Source organism: Amphiura filiformis, chromosome 13 (genome assembly GCF_039555335.1).
Source record: "Amphiura filiformis chromosome 13, Afil_fr2py, whole genome shotgun sequence".
NCBI classification, from domain to species: Eukaryota; Metazoa; Echinodermata; class Ophiuroidea; order Amphilepidida; family Amphiuridae; genus Amphiura; species Amphiura filiformis.
The window spans coordinates 53,127,141-53,144,162 of record NC_092640.1 but is presented as its reverse complement, the minus strand read 5'-3'; the positions used below and the strand labels follow the sequence as shown (position 1 = coordinate 53,144,162).

The window sequence follows — 17,022 nt, the reverse complement described above, 5'->3', positions numbered from 1 at the left end:
TACACATAATTATTGCACCACCCCTCAGGATAATTGATTATCTCAATTTATATTGCAAATAGGGACATTGACAGGACAGGACTTGAGATAATTGTTGAGATAATTTGAGAAAATACATTATCTCAAGATGTTTTATCTGGAGATGATAAATTATCTTGATAGTAAATTATAAATTATCTTGAGATCATTATCTTGAGATAATCAATTATCTTCAGATGATCAATTACCCTGAGATAATAAATTACCTTGAGACAATTATCTCAAGATAAATATATGGAAATAATAAATTATCTCAAGATAAATATCTCCATAATCTTTTTGTCCAGAGATAAATCCGGGAAGATAAATATCTTGAGATAATAAATAATCTTGTCATGATAATAAATTATCGCGAAAAAATACATTATCTCAAGATGTTATTTATCTGGAGATCATAAATTATCTTGATTAGTAAATTATCTTGATAATCTCTAGATGATTAATTTACCCTGAGATAATCAATTATCCCGAGATAATTAATCATTCTGAGATAATCCATTAACCTGAGACAATTATCTTTAGATAAATGGAAATAATGAATTGCTGTATCTCAAGATAAATATCTCCATAAAAAACCTCTCTCTATATATCTTTTTGTCCAGAGATAAATATCTCATGATGATAAATTATCTTGAGATAATTGATAAGTCACTCAAAAAAATACATTATCTCTAAATCTTTTTTATCTGGAGATTAATATGTTGAGATAATCTTGAGATAAATTATCTTGAAATAATAAGTTATAAGATGACTTATCTCAAAGTAATTTATTATTTCAAGACTCTAATTTGTTATCTTTTATATATAAGTGTCTCAAGAAATTATCTTGAGATAAGTTTTATTAATAAATCTCAAGATAACAAATTATCTCAAGAGAATACATCATCTCAAAACCTTTTTTCTGGAACTAATAAATTATATAAAATCATCTCAAGATAAATATATGGTGATGATAAATAGCTCTTATGATAAATTATCTCAATATATATTTTTGAAGTTAAATATATGGAGATAATAGTAATAATGTCAAGATGATAATGTATTATCTCAACTTAATTGATCATCCAGAGGCTATTTAAAGCAAGTACATGTAAAAAGCTTTTCTTTTTAATTTAAAATTATTGTTATTATTGTCTTCTGTTTTTTACAGGAAGCATGCATGATGGTTTGGAAAATGGACCTTGTGATGGCTATACCATGGACATAGGAAACCATTGATTTTTGAATCAACAGCGGGAACTATTCTTGTTGGTTATTCAATGGAGCTCAATGGATTTTTCAACCTACGGATTTGGCGCAAACTTCTCACATAGCACTATAACATGATTAGTCGTTTGGATTTAAGTACCAGCATTCAGCAGTTGGGGAAAAAATCAGCATAGTTGAATGAAATACTTAATTGTTAGTAGTTAATGGCATTATGTCAAAGTCTGGCTAACTTTGCGACTAATTTATGAGACATTGCCCGGGGACATTGCACTGTTTCACTGTTTGATGAACTCCAATAATAAACTAAAGGTTAGATCTGCACAATAATTATTTGTGAACAAAAATATTTACGGAAATGATTGTGCTCCTGGAGAACAAAACTATGGTAAAGAGCTCCAGAATTACTCCAATAATTACATAAACAACTGAATAATGCACCAACTGCCTGCCAAGATTATAATACAGGACATTGATATGATACAGGGTCTTTGAAAGAGCTGTGCAGTCAGAAAATTTAATATATAATGGCACAACAAATATGATCAGAATAGAGTATGATGTTGCGTGGTATTAAGGGGTACTACACCCCTCGATAAATTTGTGTCTATTTTTGCATTTTTCTCACAAACTAATAACACAGTGATAACAAAAGTTATGTATATTATAGGGCAAGGAATCCAATTACTGCACTGGAATTTCAGTGACCCAAGACAAGCGGTTTGTTATTTATGATAAGAAATAAGGTACCACTAGGATGTACCTCGTTTCCTATCATATACTAAACCGCTTGTCCTGAGTCACTGAAATTTCAGTGTAGTAATTGATTCCTTGCCCCAATAATATACATAACTTTTGTTACCAGTGTGTTATTATTTTGGAGAAAAATGCAAAAATAGTCACAAATTACCACATTGGTGTAGTTTCCCCTTAAAGCATCTGCCAATTTTTTTTTTTAATTTTGAAAATTGACCCACATGGTCTGGATAACAATTTGAAAATTGCACCTCAATAGGTGTATAGTGTATAGTTTCTTGCATTCACAGCAGTTATAAAGCTATAAAATTTACCATTCTGAAATTAAAGAGGAAACCCAGCCAGAGCAGTCCTTCTGGGATGAACCAAACCTGCCTGGTTATCAAATTAGTTAGTGACAATTTACAAGTGACTTAACTAATGCATATTTATACTATGCCAGGGTCATTTGTTTGGCAATATTTTCTTAACATGATCAAAGACATTTCACTCCCTGGAGGTTTGATTCACCCCGGAAGAACTACTCTGGCGGGGCTTCCTCTTTAAGGTGGTACATACTACACCCCCTGATAAATTTTGTGACTAATTTTGCATTTTGCTCAAAAAATAACTACACACTGGTAATAAAAGTTATGTATATTATAGAGGCAAGGAATCCAATTACTTCACTGCAATTTCAGTGATTCAAGACAGGTGGTTCATTATATAAATGGGGTACATTCTAGCGGTACCGGTACCTCTTTTCTTATCATAAATAACATACCACTTGTCTTGAGTCACTGAAATTCCAGTATAGTATCTGGATTCCTTGCCCCTATAATATACATAACTTTTGTTACCAGTGTATTATTATTTATAGTCACAAATTTATCAAGGGGTGTAGAACCACCTGCAAAAATAAAAACCTAGTAAAAATTTCCAGCTATGCAGTAATGGTGATGGTGCTCTTGGAGCATATGATCACAGTGAATCCATGTTGCAACCATGTAGCATCATAGGGCACGGGGGCACATGCCCCCCCCCCCATCGATTGCAAAGTTTAGAAAATCCAATTGGAAAATTGCCAGAAAATGGATTGTGCCCCCTCAATCACTATCAGACACAGATGCTTTAATTACCCCCAATATGATGACCTATGCTATGCCACTGATTACTTCTATTTGATCATTGATGGTGCGTAACATTTAACCTTGGTCCTTTTTGGCTCAAACACATAAAACTGGAATGAAAGCCCCAAGTAGGTCAAATTATGCATCTCTTGACTGAAATTTTCAAATTTCGCAAGGTTGTCAACCAACCATACTTCCATACAGCAATAATCAGCAAAGAAAAAAATGGCAAACCATCTTCTCTGCAACTGAACTATGCGGAGTCTGATACCATTGTTTATATGATATTTACCCATCTTACATGTATTTCTATTCCTACTCAAATGCAACACTGAAATAAATTCAAGCAAAGCAAATGATTATGCTTTTAATTTATTATTCTTTTCATTTTACACATACAAAGTCATGATTGTTAACATCATCTGCCAGTGATTGTGTTAAAAGTTACCAAATTTGCCTTCAATAATGTAAAGTAAATCTTCAGATACCATGTAAAGAGGTTTAATAAAATGTTATTTTTATATGGCATGGTTCTACTAAGTCTTGAGATTGTAGTCATTCTTCTCTCATCTTTAATGTCCATTTGCATTTTTCCCCATTTTTTTTGGCAATAGCTTGTGTTCATGGTGATCATAATTCAAAATCTTCATTTCATGAAGAACTAGCTCAGTTTGCTGATCGCAAGGCCATATATTGCCACATGACTGAGTTAGCTGGGAGTGTTTCAAAATACTTGCATTTCCTTGACAATAATGATATAAAATTGGATGGTTTGAACCCAATACGCAAATTTATTGGTCGAGCTATGAGTTTTAAAATATTGGAGGAGACGAAGTCAAGTCCAATATTTTTTAACTCATAGCGAGACCAATAAATTTTGCATTGGGTGAAAAAATATCCAATTTTATCATTATGTTTTCAGAATCTTTTTTGGTCAAAAACATGACTTTTGGTAAAAAATGTGATTTTTGGTAAAAATGTGGTTTTTGGTCAAAATGTGATTTTTGGTCAAAAATGAGTTTTGGTCAAAAAATTGTGGAAAACAATTTGGGGGGAAAGTGAGCCTATCCAACACAGTCCAAGTTTTGAGTCCAAGTGTTGATTATATTGGACTCTAACTCTGTACAAAGTATAGGAAGGAAGATTCTGAGAACATAATAGAAATAAATTGAGTGTATGGGCGAATGGGGTTAGTTGCACCTTTGAGTCAAAAGAGTTCAGTGTGGGGCACTGATTGGGGGATGGAGGACTACTTAGGTTAAATCATGATATGACTGCTCTTGTGTTTTTTAACCAAGAACAAATTTGTTTATTTCCCAGGGGGTCACTCCCATTGTGGCATGTACACCATCCGCGATAATAAAAATGCGTAAGGGTAGTTTTTCGTGGGTAGGCACGATACGTGTGTATCGTGTTTAAGGTGTTAAAAACATGAAAAATTGGAAAAAAGGGTAGCAAAATTGCAATTGCTAATACGTGGAAATGAAATTTAGGGTATGAAATTTGATGCAAGGAACAAAATCCCTGTATATGTTTAGGGTGTGAAAACAGGCGTTTGATATCTGTTTAGGGTATCGTTTTAGCCAAGGGTTAAATCCTTGTTTAGGGTGCATTTCAAAAGTTGATTATTGCGGGAGGTGTACAGGCCACAATGGGAGTGACCCCCTGCAGGTATATTTTAATAACCAGTCGGTCCGGGCAGACGCAAGCTCGGGCCCTGATAGGGCCAGGCTCAAACAAAAGGCTCAACCCAAAGCCTAAAAGCTTACAAGCATGATGTTCTCAGCTGTCTATCCAATCTATCACTACAAGATTCCTATTTTGGCCATCTGCAGACTGGTACACACAAAGTACCTACACAGCACCAATTATGCCACTGCACAGGATCCACCAGCAGTGGTACTGCACTGGTTCTAAACTGGTACTCACCTGGTACTGCACCGTACCAGCCAAGTACATGTACCTCCGACTAATTCAGCGATGGTGTACCTGTGCAGGCAGCCCAATATGAATCAGGTAGTGTAACTGAGCTTCATAATATTAATCCTAAAACACTTGTTGTCACAGTCCACTGCTTAGATTTAATTTCTAAATTGGAATGTAAAATCTAAAAGTTACTTGTCGATTGCTTGTTGCCACAAATGGCACTGTAGTACACCAGTACACAGACTCGCAGAGGAATGTTTATTGCAACTTTTCGATCTCAAATATGGTTCCTGACTACCAGTTGCCTGAGTTATCAGTTTCCAGGGCTTGGTCAATCTTTTGCCTTACCACACACACCAACCTATAAATTTAAAAAGAAATAGAATAAATTATTGTTTCACATCGAACAAGTTTTTACTGCAAATTGAAAATGATACGTGGGATACAATGATATTCTGGGAGACAAATTACTGCTGGTGGCAAACATTAGCAAAATGGTGCAAGTGATTATGAAAATGCCACTGTTAGCAACAACATTTCAAATTCATTTCAAAGCAGTTTGAGGTACCGGTACTCACGCTTTCTTACATGTAGCTCCAACTTCCACTGACATTCTCCGCACAAAGGTGTGAGGTGTACACCACAGCCACAAGAGGTCACACAAAAAAATAAATTATCAACAAATTCACAACTACTTTCCTCACATGAAGTTAAATTAAAGAAATCTTTTTTTCTTACATCAGTGTAAATTTTGAGCACATTTGAAGGTGTAAGGTGACCAAAACTGTGACTGAAACTATAGTCTCTTCCCGGAGACTGGCTTAATCACAAATGAATGAGCAAGGGTTTGCCGTAATAAATACAATGTACATTTGCCTACCACATCACAGTTACTTGGCATGGGACAATTACATATTTAGCATTTTAAATAAAAAAATGATGATTTAAAATTGTATTTAAATATAATGCAGGTTTTTCACAACATCCTTAACCCTGCAGTCACATGGCTGCTCACTACAAAAGGGTTGAAATGTTAGCAATACAGCAGGGTTTTTTGGGTTGGATTATTTAATGAGTTTGTGTCCCTAAGTATGTGTAGTAAACTAAAAATCAGTGGCTAAAATACAATGTACATGGCAAATTCCTTTCTATTCAAAAACTAACTTTGCTGAAACTGCAGCCCATTCATGGTGAATGATCATGGATCTACATTAGGGACTGTTCACAAACACTTGGGGGGGGGGCTGATGCAAAAAGGGGGCTCTTAAAAGTTTTGACCCTTCTAGGGGGAGAGGGGCTCTGAAAAAATTGACCACAAATTTTCCCGGGAAAATTGAGTATATGGGGTTGACCCATAATTTTCATGTCAAAAAGGGGCCCTGAAATTTTTGAGATCTGAAAAAGGGCCGAAAAAATTTTCACGATGATTTTTTTTGCATCAGGGCCCCCAACAAGTGTTTGTGAACGGTCCCTTAATCGATTTTACTGTATGATACATGTACGAGGGGTATCAAAAGTTTTGACATCACCCAGAAGTGAAAGAGCTATACTGATAAAATTTTGTCAGTGTAATCACTGGTCCTTATGTACATTATGGTTCAAAAATGGTCTCATAAGTATGTTTACTTTCTTTCCAGGTGGTGCTATATAGATGGGCAGTAGGCGCATTACCTTTTCATGATAAGATCCTCCACTTTCTTGAGTTTCTTCACTGTGGCCGCGCCATCCATAAGTGATGGACGTCCACTTCTTGGCTAATCTGTGAGGGACATGTAGCCAGTTTGGAAATTCCTTTTTCAAAAAGCAACAGTGCAATACGTTCCTCAATTTTCACCATCTTGCAGGTTATGCGCCTAGCTACTGCCCACCTAGTGCCATCTGGATAGAAAGTAAACTTATACTTATGAGACCATTTCTGAACCATAATGTACATAAGGACCAGTGATCCGGGCCAGTGATTACACTGACATAATTTCATCAAAATAGCTCTTTCACTTCTGGGTGATGTCAAAACTTTTGGATACCCCTCGTACAATGTACATGTCATACATCATAGACTTACTTGCAAACTCATTTTGTGTGGCATGGTGGTGCAGGGCTCTAGCCTTCTCCTGTCTTTTTCTCCTGATGACATGAAGAAAGAAATGCAAATTTAAATATCAAAATTTGAGGAAAATTGAGGTACATAATACATTAGATGCATGCATAAACTCCTCTAGTTGATTAATTTCACAAAAGTGAGGTTGAGCTTTACCCAAGGAAAATCTAGTACTTGGACGTAAAAAACAAGCAAACACAAACAGAGAAATATTGAAATTCCCAATGATTACACAGACAGTACAAGTACCCACACAGATTTGGTGCCCTAATTTGTATTTACGAACTACACTGTATTGGTAAGCACCGGAAAAATGTATGATTTTTGAGAGCAAATTTTGCGCATCAATTTCACAAAATTCCTGATTTTGTGATTTATCCATAATATTACCCAAATGTGTGCATTTTCCGCAAAAAGTTCAAATTTGCATTTTTTTAAATTAAATTACACGGCGCAGAGTTGAATTCGTTAAAATTAAGTCCTATGAGCAGTGGCGTACCGTGGCCGCCCCTACCCCGGGGGGCTGAAGAAAATTCAATTTTGCCGCCCCTTCCTCAGCAGCCCGAAAAGGTTGCCCCAATTTTTTACGGTCGTTTGAAAAAGTGAAGAACAAAAAAAAAGGATTTCTAGGCGCTAGCGCCCCAAAAGCAACACATTTTTATATATAGTACAATTTTTTCAAAATTTCCACCCCTTTTTCTTTACTAATTCTTTTTGCCGCCCCTTCTTAAGACAGGATACATGAACTATCTGATGAACAATCTAAACTAAATCAGAAATTGACTGAGAAAGTAATCCAACTTGATTCTATGATGGCAAGAGTCGCCGAAGTTGATTTGCTTGAATTTGAATCGGCTAGCAACTTGAAATTGCTTGAGGCTACAGAGGCTAGGTTTGCTGAAGAAAGGAATCATTTTCTGCAACAAATTCAGGACCTTACAAACAAAGTTACAACTTCATCTCCTGCCTGTACTTCACCACCTACCTACAGTGAGGTTTTACAGTGGGCTACTGTAAAACCCAAGAGACATTCAAATACCCCTACTTCTAGTGTTAAGTCTGTGACTACAACATCAAACAGGTTTGCAGCCCTTTCTGATGAAGATAGTGAATCTTCTCCCCCTTCCTCAACTGACTCTTCCCCACTAGCTTCTGATGCCCCCAATCACAAAAGGACAAGAAAAACAACACCAGCAGCAACTCCTCCTTCACCCAAACGATCCAGACCCCAGGTAGTCATCCTTGGAGACTCTATTTCAAAAAGGATAAATGGACAACGTCTTTCCAGATCAGCACAGGTCATGAACTTAAGTGAAGGAGGGCGCAAAGTTGAGCAAGTGTGCGATGATGTAGTCAAACACAAAGCTCATATCGCAGAAGCAGACTCCATTATTATTCATGTCGGGACAAATAATCTTGGAAAGAATACTGTAGCTGAAATCAATGCTAAGGTTCACAAGCTTTGTGAGGTGGTAAAGGCTCATGCCCCGAGGCAATGCGAAGTAGCCTTATCGTCAGTAATAAATCGCAGGGACAATCCATCGCTCGCTTCCAAGGTACAACAGGTAAACCAAATTCTTTCTAATATATGTGATACCAACAGATGGACTTATATTGATAATGACGCAGTTCGGGATCTAGCTAGGGACAATCTTCACCCAAATGACAAGGGGCTCAGTTTTTTAGCCAGGAATTTCCAAGACTTTCTACGGTGCGCACATCCTTCCCTTTTTCGACAAGCTCCCAGACAGAGATACCAGCAACGTCCAGCAAGAAATCACTTCCCTCCATGGTTAACATATCTACAGTCAGGACAATTCCGCTAACTTCCATTAATGACTCTTATGTTCAAATTGACTCTTCAAATCAAAATTGCTTACATGAATGTCTTTGTGGTAATGATTGTGTTGTCTCTGAAAGTGATTTTATTTGCAATGATGACAATGAGGCCCTTGTTTGTGATAATCCAATTAGTTCTATGCCCAACTTTGTTGGACAGTGTGCAAATAGTATCTCTTCCAAACCTTCCAACAATGCTTCTGATGATTTAGTTAATATGGATCATGATGATGACAATTGCAGAGAGGATCAGTCCCCTCCCCATAACATAGGCCATCATTCACCAAAGAAAAATGTTGAAAATACTGACGCTAACAGTAACATGAACAGTAGTGATTTAAACAACGGTGCAAACCCCGATAATGTTCATAGTGATAATATAAAAAACTTCGTAAATAATGATGATGTATATGATAATGTAAAAAACTTTATAAATAATGATGATGTAAACAAAGGTACAAACAATGATAATGTAAGTGATAATGTAAACAACTCAATAAAAAATGGTGATAATCTAAACATAAGTATAAACGATGATTATGTAAAAAAAAAAAAAAAAAATGGTGATGATGTAAACAAAGGTATGAATAATGATGATATACAAAATGGTGATGTACTATTAGTTGTAAAGAAAAGTGTGAACAATGACAAACTAAATTATAATGTAAATAGTGATGTTAGAAATAATGTAAATGATGATGATATAAACAATCTTAATGTTAATAACTTAATAAATAATGATATTGATAATTACAGTGATAGCAATACAAGTGATATTGATAGTGTATCCAACCAATATACTGGTAGTATTGATGTACATGTAGATACTGTTATTTCTGTTGACTCACATGACTTTGGTAAACAGATAAGTGCTGACAATACAACAAATAGTTCTCAAAATGTATCCCATAATCCTGTTTCAACCATTAATATCCAAGATGCATACAAGGTTCTTCGTGATTTAAGTACTGGTCTAATTATTGGACAACTCAATATCTGTAGCTTGATTGAACACTTTGATGAGTTGAAGCATATTTTAAGTTCCAACTCTTTTGATGTTTTTGGACTTAATGAAACATTCCTGTCTGATAATGTTACTGATAATTATATTAATGTTGATAACTTTTATGTTTATAGGAAGGATAGAAAGTGCAATACTAATCACAGAGGTGGTGTAGCATTTTATGTAAATAAGCATTGTACGCATGTTGTAAGAGATGATTTAAGTTCTGAGAAACTTGAGCTGTTAACTATTGAATTAATGCCTTTGAAAAGGAAACCCACTATTGTTGTATTATGGTATAGAGTGCCTGGTTCATGTATTGATTTATTTGATCATCTTCAGCAACTTCTTCAAGTTATTGAATCTGAAGGAAAGGATTATATCCTAATGGGTGACCTTAATTGCGATCTTTTGACAACCACACCCCACTGTTATACTAAAAGACTTAATTATATCAGTGAAAGTTTTAATCTCAAACAAATTATAACAGAACCTACCAGGATAACTGAAACTAGTGAAACACTTCTTGATGTAATTTACTGTTCTAATGCCTCCAAAGTTTGTAAGTCAGGTGTTATACATGCTGGTATAAGTGATCATTCAGTTACATATGCAATTCTTGGTAAAATTAAAAATAGTGTTGGTAGTAAAGTAAATATAGACAGTAGTAATAAGCATGATCATAATTATAAAATATCTCGTTCTTATAAGAATTTTAATGAGCAAGACTTCTTGCAAGATTTAGCTCTAACTGATTGGAATCCTGTAATTAATACTGGTGATGTTGAAGTATCTGCTGAACTTTTTGAGGAAATATTCTTAGATGTTATTGACAAACATGTACCGTTAAAAAGAGTAGAATTCGTAAGAAAACTTCACCATGGATGACTAATGAGGTTCTTGATATGATGCGCGAGCGAGACAGACTGAAGGTTATAGCTATTAAATCAGGTAATGATCACTCTTGTTGGGAAAATTACAAGAAAGCTAGAAATAATACTAATAAGATTATAAAGATTAAAAAGAAAGAATTCTTAAATCAAGGTTTCAATAAACATAAAAATAACATTAAAAAGACATGGGAACACCTTAGACATGTTGTTCCATCTAAAAATAAAGATACCAAAATTCCCTCCATTAATACTAAAGATGGTCCTGTAACTGAATCTAAAGACAAAGCTGATGAATTAAATAAATTCTTTTCAGAAATAGGTTCAAAACTTGCTGATAATATTGATGAAAATGATTTTTGTGATTATAAGAAAACTAGTAATATTAAGAAACCTACCTTTAACTTAGTTCATGTGAATGATGATTATGTATTCAATCAATTAACAAAATTATCTGATGACAAAGCCACTGGCTTGGACAACATACCATCTAAACTACTTAAATTAGCTGCTCCTGTCATTACACCAATAATCACTCATCTAATTAATCACTCTTTCACAACATGTAAATTCCCAAGTTGTTGGAAAAGAGCTAAAATAATTCCTGTTTTTAAGGCTGGGGATCCTAGTGACCCTAGCAACTATAGGCCAATTTCAATTCTTGTTGTTATTTCTAAAATTGCTGAAAGGGCTGTTTTTGATCAGTTATATAATTACTTAAATGATAACAAATTAATGAACATTAATCAATCAGGTTTCCGTCCATCTCACTCCACCAGTTCTGCCCTAATTAACATTACTGAAGATTGGTATAATGAAATAGATAAGGGAAATCTAATTGGTCTTTGTTCACTTGATCTAAAGAAGGCTTTTGATACAGTAAACCATGAAATTTTCTTAGATAAACTTAAATTATATGGTATTGGTAAACATTGTATTCAGTGGTTTGAAAGTTATCTAACAGGACGTTCTCAATGTACTACTGTTAATGGTACTCTATCTGATACATGTGAAATAACATGTGGAATGCCACAAGGGTCAATCGATGGCCCACTTGCTTTTCTTATTTATATTAATGATTTGCCAAATTATGTCACACACTGTAAGGTTAATATGTATGCTGATGATACTGTAATCTATTATGCTTCTAACTCAACTAAGGAAATCATGAATTGTATAAATGAGGATCTTGATATAATAAGTAATTGGCTGAAAAGCAACAAACTTAGTCTTAACACTGATAAATCTGAATTCATGCTCATAGGATCTAGGCAACGTTTGCAATCTGTTAAAGATGATATTCACAATGTTTCTGTAACTATAAATGGTGCTAATATTAAACAAGTTAATGAATGTAAACATTTAGGTGTCATCATTGATGACACATTGACATGGAATCAGCAAATTGATCAAGTTCGTAAGAAATCTCTTAAAGGTATGTTTATGTTGAAGAAATGTAAATCTAATTTTATTTCTACAGATATTTTGAATATGGTTTATAATGCAATTGTACTTCCTCACCTTGAATATTGTAATGTTGTTTGGGGAAATTGTGGTATGTCTATAGCAAAGAGATTACAAATTATCCAAAACAGAGCTGCTCGCATTATTTGTGGAGCTCCATGGGATACCTCCAGTGCTATTGTCCTAGATCAGCTCAATTGGAAGCCACTTTCTCATAGACATCAGTATAATACCTCAATTTGGATTTATAAAATTTTACCTTACCTTTCAACTGTTTCCTCGTTTTCTAATAATAAATACAATTTTCGGCAAAGTAAAAATAATGTTTTCATCCCACAGCCTAAAACTGATTTCAAAAAACGTAGCTTATCATATAGAGGTGCAATCTTATGGAACAGTCTTGATGATAGGGTCACAAATTCACCTAATTTATTTACTTTCAAAAATATGCTGAAAGATGTTTCATTTTAATTCTTTTCAGTTTTGTTTATAAGTTTATAAATTCTTTCATTTTTTCCCCCTTGTATGTAAGTTTATTTATGATGTTTTGTATCGCTTAACAATTCATTTGATATTTTTATGAAGTGTCACTTGTAAACAGTTTTACAAGGTAACCTATATACATTGTAAGTTTATATGATCTTTTGTATCTTTTAACAATTCATTTGATATTTTGTATAACATATCTCTTGTAAACATGTTTTGTTAAATATTTGTTTGTACTGTAGTTTGTATCCACGGCCCCAAGGAAGAACAACCTAGGGTTGAAGTGGGCCCACCGTGGCTAAATAAAGTTGAATCTGAATCTGAATCTGAATCTTCTTCCGCTGCCCCTTCGATTTGGCCACCCCCTGCTTTGACTCCGGGGGGCTGGCGCCCCCAAAGCCCCCCCAAAATATGCGCATGATGAGGGCGGTCGACTGCATATCCGTCAGTACACGCTTTTCAATACGGAATAAATGCTAACCTCATCGTGACATCATCCAAGCAGCAAAGTTCATTTCCCATGGAAAAAGCATGTATTGACGGATATGCAGTTTACCATTCTGCTATGGTCTATTTTCTATACCGGTACTTTTTTCTGCATGGATTGTATTACAGATCACCATGGGTTCTTTCAATTTTGTGAAAACTTATGTTTTTTTTGGAAAATGAATACTTTAAAAATGGGTGTCTTGGAAAAATCTTAAAATTTGTGGCCAAACCTAAAATTCGTGATTATACCCAAAATATGTGAATGTTAGCATTTCACATACATGTACATGGTACATATCTTTTCAGATTGATTTTTTTTAATACATACCCTTTTCTTTCTTCCTTTGTGTGCTGCTTTGCTTGTAGCTCGATCTTCCCCGTCAAAAACAACTATGGGCGTAACATTTTGCCTAACCAACACATCTACTGCTTAGCAGAAATCATTGACATACCGGGGTACCTGTAAGAACCATAATTGCATAAAAGTGATGTAAAAATTGGTTGATATACAACTTGTCCCTATCCCAACCCACCCCTTGACCAATAGCGTATCTGTTGCAGGGGTCACTCTGCACCCCCCCCCCCATGGCTTTGACCAGGAAGGAAAACCTGAAAAATTATGCTAAATCAGCCTATTTTACACCTCTGCCTGAGAAAATCTACCCTGTGACCGGGTAAATCTACCGCACACCAGGATTTTGCCCGCTCTGACAAGTGACCCCAATACACGGTACACCACGTACTGCCCTTGACAATATAGTCTACCCGTCCTTTGACAATATGTGACGCGTCATGTCAAAAGGAGACACTTTTGGGCAGGTTATAAATTTTGAGGTTTTTACATATCTTAAATAAAGAGATAATTTGCTCCACAACGCCGTTTTCCCCAATGAAATCGGACATTCCTAAGCGACACAAGTGTGCGACCATGCATGTACACAACACAAAAGATGATAAGTGATGATCGTGTTACATAATCAAAACGTTGACTGGAAACTTCAAAGGCGCGGCAATTATGATTGTACAATTCAGCATCGAAGTGGTTACGTAATTCTCTTGGTTACCGGATCACGCTACTTTGGTATGCCTTCGAGTGCCATATACTTTATGTGGTGATCATTTCGATCGTGGTTCATTACTCTAGCGCGTGATCCCGTTGACATAGTAACATTACGTAACTTCGATACTGAATAGAATGCGTGCCAGCTTTCTCATTCTCTACCAGCGCACTGAATGGTCTATTGTTCTATTGTGTCCGATTTGAGCGCTGACATATTGGAAAATGTTGCCAATCAATATTCATGAGAGTGTACATTCAACGTCCAATTTTCGAAATTGGGTGACTTGTGCTTGGCAGGTGTAAAATACATCTGACTGGGCGTTTTAAATACGTAACGCATAAAGGCATTGACATCATCGAATGTCTGCCTATAGTGCTGTTAGTGTTAGGCCTTTGTGGGAGGGGGGGGGCTGTGTTTAGTTTCTATAATAATTATTATAAGGCCTACATTTATTTGTTATTCCTTTCTTTTCCTTTCTCTGTACTTATTCTTTCCTTGCTAAAGTATCACTCCCTCTTCTTATCTCCCTTCCCTTCTCCATCCCCTCATACTTTTTGTCCCTCTTTCTCTCTTCCTCCAGCCCCCTCTCATTCTTCATTTCCACTCCTCCACCTCTTCCTCCCTCATCCCCTCCCAAGACCTCTCACAAAAGAGATGCCCCCCCCCTTCAGTACGCCACTGTTTATGACATTCTCCTTCTTAAAATAAAATAAAATGTCAATTTGTGAAACAACTTGAATATAGGCCTATAATACCGGTATACTTATTATATGTTACATGTAGGCCTATACGTAGCTATTACCATTATACAGTAATAGACATGCAGACATGGCAGCCTTGATATGTAATCATTCAGCAAGCAAGCGCATTCAATTTATTTAAATGAAGCACCTACAGTCAGTGGGGTGACAACGAACTGCATCAGCGGCTAATGTGTGCCTTTTGAGCTTACGGCTACTCAATTACACCCTTGAGTGGTATAACAACAAAAGGTACTTTTCGTTATAGTAAGCGCTTTCACGCGACTTTCGTTTGATCACTTATTGACAGTAGTCTGCTAGGTAAAGCGTTAATACACTGTCTGGGCAGCTTACCGATTTAATGGTGGAAGCCCTTTGTCCCAAACAAAAGGTACCTTTCGATGAATAGCTTCTCAGATTTCAAATCGGCACAAGTGTACAATGCGTTACATAATCTATTGCCTCTCCATTCTTAATAGCTCCATGTTCTCTACTACCTTCATGCCCTGACTCAATATTCGCCAGCGAAGTGTTACGTGTAATCTGATTATCACTATGCCAACTGGATCACGCTTCCGGGCACACTTTTGAGTTCTGCACCACGATCGAAATGATCGCAACACAAAATCTATGACATGTACTATCAATTCCAAAAGGTGTGTGATCCAGTTACCAAGTAAACTGGCCTCAAATAGAAACTTTTCATAATGTCATATATTAAAATCCTCTCCATATAAAAATGAACAAAAATTGCACACAGGATTACTTCAATACTCTACTCTAAACACATGTCAGTAACCAAGCAGTTGTCCAACACAACAGCAAAATGCACTGATATGGAACACCTTCCTGGACCAAAATTAACAGCCCAACAGATTTCTTTTGTTGGGTTCCAATTATTCGCCTGTACATGAACAAAAATTATACACAAGATAACTTTAATACTCTACTCTAAACACATGTCAGTAACCAAGCAGTTGTCAAACTGACACAACAGTAAAATGCACTGACACGGAACAGCTTCCGGGACCACATTCACAGGCGAATAATTGGAACCTAACAAAAGAAATCTATTGGGCTGTGAATTTTGGTCCAGGAAGTTGTTCCATGTCAGTGCATTTTGCTGTTGTGTCAGTTGGACAACTGCTTGGTTACTGACATGAGTTTAGAGTAGAGTATTGAAGTAATCCTGTGTGCAATTTTTGTTCATTTTTATGGAGAGGATTTTAAGATATGACCTTGTGAAAAATTATACGTTTCTTTTTGAGGCCAGTTTAGTTACGTAACCACTTCGCTGGCGAATTCGTGTTCGAAGTGACGTCATAATCGGATTAACTACCATAGCAATAGATGAATACAATTTTTAAATAGACCTGTGTATGTCAGCAAACATAGATTGAATACAATACCGCTCTTTTCTAAGATACTAGTCTTACATGTGCGAGTGATCAGCATTTCTTTGACATCTAGGGTTCAATGCATCGGTACCGCGCACACCACTCCACGCCATACATAAATTCTCCCAGTCACATTTCCCCAATATGAAATTTAAAAAAGTAAAATTTAAATTCTGCTTCTTTTAAAATTTGGCAGAGGCGGGGTTCGAACTCACGGCGCCGCTTATAATACTCTATGAGCCTAGCGCCTTAGACCACTCGACCACTTGTCTTCATGGAATTCATTTGAAACTTATTTGAAGATATAATCGCAACTTCAATATAGGCATACCACGTGACAAGCAAAAGCAGAAAACGTACCATATTTTGGAATTTTATTTGCCTAAATACATTAATGTGTATTAATAGCGCTCAATTGTTGTTAATCCGACCATAAACATGATAAATGCGCGTCTATATGGACAATACATGATATCGATTTTGACACGTGCTCTCACGGTGTCAGTACATTTCCATGGT

General features: G+C 35.8%; 1 long non-coding RNA gene across 1 annotated transcript; it reads right to left on the bottom strand.

Annotated features, from left to right (window-relative positions):
- Positions 1-4,186: 4,186 nt before the first annotated feature.
- On the bottom strand, positions 4,187-13,842 carry LOC140168517 (uncharacterized). Its single transcript, XR_011861218.1, has 3 exons — positions 13,634-13,842; positions 7,099-7,160; positions 4,187-5,397 (listed from the first exon to the last, which is right to left on the bottom strand). It is a non-coding gene; the product is annotated as an uncharacterized lncRNA (long non-coding RNA).
- Positions 13,843-17,022: the final 3,180 nt, after the last annotated feature.